The sequence below is a fragment of the Sorex fumeus genome, unplaced genomic scaffold, assembly GCF_029834395.1.
Source record: "Sorex fumeus unplaced genomic scaffold, SorFum_2.1 ptg000043l, whole genome shotgun sequence".
In the NCBI taxonomy this organism is placed as follows: domain Eukaryota; kingdom Metazoa; phylum Chordata; class Mammalia; order Eulipotyphla; family Soricidae; genus Sorex; species Sorex fumeus.
This window is the reverse complement of record NW_026606100.1, coordinates 40,713,726-40,720,091: the sequence shown is the minus strand read 5'-3', so window position 1 is coordinate 40,720,091 and position 6,366 is coordinate 40,713,726.

Sequence of the window (6,366 nt, the reverse complement as noted above, 5' to 3'; positions counted from 1 at the left end):
GGATCCCTTAAAGAAAATTTATGAACAAAGTTACATTTTGATAGCATACATAATTTTCTTTTTCTATATAAATCTCCGGGTTATTGCCTGGGTCAGCAACGAGGTGGCAGTGATACTGCAGCTGAAGCAGAAGTAATTCTATTTTTGGTAAAATGTTGCTAACTGGCATTGCTCTCTTCTGCATATTCTACACAGTTAGTAGCTTTCCAAAAGTGAATTCATTTGGTTCAGTGTAAATATTAATGATAAACAGTCAATTTTGGAAAACAATTTTCAAAAATTCAAGGCATAACAGCATTGAAAATTTACTCTTTACTATTCCTGCTCTAGAAACTCCTAGAGAATGACTGCAGAAACACTGGTATGTGCGATTCCATTATCACTGATAGAGCCATGATACCCTGAGTCCCACAAGTTGTAGACACAAGGAAAAAAATGTATTGGTATTGTTTATAAAGGTATGTATTATAGCTTGTGAGAAAATGTAGGAGGACACAGTTTTGTAGTTAGTGTATGTTTTCAAGAGGAAAATATGTTTATAGGATGAATTAGTTAAATAAGTTTTAAAAAAGTATCACCACACTAAAGTCCATGAGAAACAAAATCTATCTTGCTTATCATTGCATCACCAGAATCTGACACAATTCATGACCCAGAGTAGATAGTCAGCTTAATAAATGAACATAAATGATCTCTCAAAATGTGGCCTAAACACTTCTCTATTCTTTGCCAACCAGACACTGGACAAGGGGCAGAGAGAATAAATTTTGTTGTTTGCAAATTGTAAAACATGGAGACACATAGATTCATTCACCACATGTTGCAGTCTTTATCATTTCTTGACAAGTGTGGCTAGAACATGTACATATCCTCTTATTCATTCTTTGAATTCAAGTAGTGCCAAAGGTATAAATTTCTCTAAAATATCATAACTATCTTAATCCACATGCTTGGCTGCTAAACCTGAGCTTTTAAAATCTCCTCTAATATTGGGACTGGAGAGATAGCACAGTGGGTAGGGCGTTTGCCTTGCACACAGCCGATCCAGGTTCAATTCCCAGCATCTCATGTGGTCCCCTGAGTACCATCAGGAGTAACTCCTGAGTGCAGAGCCAGGAGTAACCCCTGTGCATCACCAGGTGTGACCCAAAAAGCAAAAATAAATGAATAATAAACAAAATAAAATCTCCTCTAATATTAACCAACTAGGACCTTTACATTTTTTTCTACAGAATCCTTCAGACTGCTGTGCATGTAATTAATAATTTTTGATCCAACTCAAAATTTTTCATTTTCTCATAGTATATAGATTATTCAGTCTGTCTTACAGACTTGGTCATTTAGAATTCTCTCTTCCAGTTCAATCTGCCTCACCAGTCTTCTGCAGCTGGAATATCTGCTCCTGTCAAAGTAGTCCTGACAGGTCATGACCAGTTCATCAATCAAGCTCAGGTAACATATTCATTTTATATTTTCCAAATGATTAGGACTTCTTTTTAACTGAAAGCTTCAGTTGTCATGAATAACTCTTACACATGATTCTATCTACAATCTCAACAACCAAATTCTTCTCTATTACTTCCATACTGATTCTAATTTTGTGAAATAATCGGTGCATACTTTCATCTTATATTAGTCAGCTTCACTGCAATGACAAAAAGTGCTATGGACAGGGTGGCTTATACAATAGAAATATATTTTCTAACTTATGGAGACTGTACTTCTGGATCTGGGTGCCAACATGGTGACTTCCAATGGAAGCTTTCTTCCTGTCTGGCAGACAATCACATTATTACTGTGTCCTGACTTTGCTGAAAATTGAAATGATAATACTTAAGTCATTGGACTATTGTGAGAATGAAACAAAGAACTATAGAACCTGATGTAATGCAAAAAGAAAGTAACAAATACAGTGGATATAAAAAGTTAGATATTTTTTGAGAACTTGTCATCTAATAGTGACTCTGCTAAGTGTAATTTAGCTTACACTTGCTAACTTACACTCTGCTAAGTGTAATTTAGCTTACGCTTGCCCTATGTAATTTAATTTTTATACTATATACTCACGAGCTAAGGACTATTTTTAATTCAATTTCATAGGATAAAGATAAAATTTGAACTCTTGACCAAATTATTTTTTACCATTATGTTGTGCTGCCTTACAACTGTATTACAGTATAGTCCCAAAAGGCAGTACAATGCCAGAGTTCCATTTAAATAACTATGAGAATTTGCTTGGATTAAATATTCCTTCTGCTTCTTTCTCTACCCCTTCCTTGAGATTCCCATTTTATGCAAGAGCATATGATTTGTCTCCCATGACTCTGACACTGTTAATTTTTGTCAATTTATTAATTTTTGTTCTATATCCTGGTTTTTAAAATAATTACTCCTTTTTTCAGTTGTCATACATTTAGCTCCAGGATTAGTTTGATTTTTTTTTGTTAATTTCTCTGCTTTACTTGAAGAGAATAATACCTCTTCTCCAAAGTTGTTCATATCCTAATGCTAGGAACCTGTGAATGAATGAAATGAGTGAATGAATGAATGAATGAATGGACCTTGTGTGTGTATTAAGAGACTTGGTGTGTATTAAGAGTATTGAGATGGGGACAACATCCCAATCTTCCAAGCGGGCACAGTATCATTACAAAAAATCATTATAAGAAGAAGGCAGGAAGGTCAAGGTTATATATGGAGATCTGACTATAGAGAAGTCAAATGATATAAGGCCATCATCATTATCTTTTCACTAGATAAAAAGGAAAGGAATGTTCTTCCCTAGCAGAATGAAAAAACCTTTTGACCAATTTTAGAATTCTGACTTTTACAATGCTAAGATTATAGCATCATAATACATTTTTATTGTCTCTACTTATATTCATTGACTTATCTTTGCTTTTTAAGATATGGCTTTCTTTGGTTCTCTGAACATACTTAAATAATAGATGATCATTTAAATTTTTTGTCTTGTAGGGCCAAGTTCTATTTTCTCAAAGATATTCTTAATTACTACTTTCAGCTCTGTATATAGACCATAGCTTTTTGTTTCTTGGTACATATCTCCTAAATTTTTTTTTGGCTTTTTGGGTCACACCTGGCAATGCACAGGGGTTACTCCTGGCTCTGCACTCAGGAATTACCCCTGGTAGTGTTCAGGAGACCATATGGGATGCTGGGAATTGAACCTGGGTTGGCCACGTGCAAGGCAAACACCCTGCCCACTGTGCTATTGCTCCAGCCCCCTAAATTTTTAATTGAAAACTTGCATCACTTGTATCACTTGTCATCCCATTGATCTTCGATTTGCTTGAGCAGACACAAGTAACATCTCCATTCCTTTCTGTCACGTGCTAGTGTAGCCCAGTGGAATCTGATCACTCCAGGAATACAAAGAGCCTTAAACCGTTTGTTCAGGGTTTTGATGAAGAAGTCTGGCCATCTTGTAGGTGGGCGTCATGCGACCTTTTGACGTCCTGTGGACTCCAGTCGGTAACGGCTCTATTCCAGCGGTTGTCTCTAAATTGCATTAAATGTCCAGTGCATCTGATTTTTGATGCCTTGGCAAATGAGGCAGTATCCCTGATTCCTGAGTGTCGACAGAGGTCAAAACTCCAGATTCCTTCTCTCACTTGAGTGGAATGTGATATTCCAAACATAGCTCTTTCGATTCCTCTTTGGGATACCCAAATAGTGTTTTAGTAGGGCCCAGGTCTCTGAGGCATATGTTAGTGCAGGAAGAATGGTGGAGTTCAAAAGATATGACTGGAGCTGGAGGTTCTTCATCCTCTTAACACCTTCTTTGATGCTCTTGAAGGCATTCAATGCCACTCTCTTCCTCCTGCATAGTTCTGGCACCAGGTCATTCCTCATGTTTAGTTCTCAACCGAGGTACACATAGCTGCTGCATTCAGAGATGTTCATTCTGTTGAGAGCAAATGGAATGTCAGGAACTAGTTTGTTTTTCATGAACAAATTGAAAACTAGATATTTTAGATAGTATAATGAGGCTGAGGATATAGTACAGCCAGTAGGGTGTTTGCCTTGCACACAGCTAACATGGTAAAACCTCTGGCACCACATATGGTTTCTGGAACTTTTGCCAGAAATGATTCAGTGCAATGAGAAGATACTCACATAGAACAATAAGTCACTTAATGTATTAATAATATTTCAACCTTCACAATACCCCTAAAAGTCAGTGCTCTAATGTATTAAATGGCTAATTGTTCTATATATCATTAGGGATAGAACAGCAAGTAGGGTGTTTGCCTTGCACGTAGCTGACCCGGGTTTGATCCTTCCATCCCTCTCAGAGAGTCCGGCAAGTTACTGAGAGTATCCTGTCTGCACAGGCAGAATTTGGCAAGCTTCCTGTGGTATATACAATATGCCAAAAACAGTAACAACAAGTCTCACAATGGAGACATTACTGGTGCCCGCTTGAATAAATCGATGAACAATGGGAGGACAGTGCTACAGTGCTGTTGTTCTATAAAAAGTGGATGATAGGAATCAGGACTTAAGAAACCATGACCCCCCCCCCCATTTTTTTTGGTATTTGGTATTTCTGTCTGAGTTTTAACATCCTGGGCCTCTTGACTGGGAAGACATATTTCAGGAGAGCTGATGTCCTTCTCAGTTGGAACACTTGAGAATCAATGATCTTCTTTCCCCCTTGACATCTCTCCCATAGAGTTGGGCAGTAGATGGAGCATGAGCTTCAGTTGTCTCCTGGCTCCAACCACAGGAAGTTCTCCATTTCGCCATGGCAAGCAGCCCTTCCTGGCTCTCTGCTCTCTTCTGATTCTCTTTTCCAGGTGCTGACTCACAGCATTGATTGAATAGGCTACCACAGCTTGGTCCTTCCTGAGACTTGATGTCCTAATGGAAGGCATCCAGGCACCTTTGTTCTCCTGAGCTCTAGCCTCCTGTTCTCTCTCGTTTACCAAGAGAGCTTTTAATTTAAAGTACAATGTGGGCTGTGTATGCTTTTATTGACGTGTGCGTTTATTCTAAGATGATCTCTTTGTTTAACTGTCAAAAACTATGACTGATCAATAGGTTACTTCCCACCCCCCCACCCCACTGTGCCTATTTAAAGGAACAGAAAAGAAATAATAGTTACCTTAAGATTCAGAAGAAAATTCTAACTGAATCCTATGAGAAACACAAAGAAACAACTATCTTTGTTTATGGCTTCCGGGATCTGAATGGGTCTCTGCAAATTGTATTGGTCCATGCTCAGAAACAGTAGCATCATATGAGCAAATGGTTCCTCGTTGGTTTCCTGTTCCTTTCTGTTCTTTTTCTAATACCTAGCAATGTGTTCTACCTCTGGATGGACTCCCTTTGTTCACCGTTATTGCCTTCGCCACCTGCCTTGAAATGACCCTTCAAGGGTTTTGAAAATCAGTTGCAAAAATGTCTAGTTTCATTGTAGCATCAGAAGTGCTTTTTGCTACAGAGCTTTTTAAAAATGTTATCTAGAGAAATTCACCTTAGTGAGTCTTAAGAGAACCCTAAAATCAGCTACACAATATCAATACAGTAGAAGAATTATTTTTTCTCTCAAGAAACCTAGAGCATTTCAGAGGAAGGAAAGGAATTAATGAAAAGGAAATGATCATTTTTAGAGATTTTTCTGAATATTACAAAAGAACCTATGATGTTAAGGAGTTTATGGCCTTGAAGATTTATCCCAAAAGGATGGTTAATTCTCTATGAGTGATTCACTTCTGTTGAGATGCTTCTTCAGTGCCAGGTGAGATAAAAGCCTCTAGAAACTTCTAGGCATTAACACACCCATCAAACCTACCAATCTATGCTGCCATTTTCCCTTTTGCTAGCTCACATCTAGACCCATAGAGCATAGCTACAGAACTTAAGCCACTGGCAAGATTGGTAATAATGAGGAGCATTGTATTAGTGTCTGGGGATTTCAGAATTAAAATATGTGTGTGTGCGTATGTGTGTGTGTGTGTGAATTCACACAGGAATTAGATCATTCCACAACAACCCAAGTTTATTGTCATTCAGTATATACCTATGAAATTTTAACCAGGTGATTATATTGTAGTAAATTGCCTAAATATTCAGCAGTCAACCAATCTTACTCTTGGCCTTGATGATGTTCATGAGAGTAATACTCTTCAGATAGATGGGTATGAAATTTTTCACCAAAGGGAATAAGTATTAGTAGACTGAATAAGTAGTAATTTGATATCAGGGAATCAGGCAATTTATGGACTGGAATAAAGAGAGAATTTAATTCTCACCCAGAACAGGTTTCTGAGGTAAGAGATTGCATTGTCACTTAGACATCTCTAACTTTACCTTAGAACATTAAAACTTTACGTTGAAAAG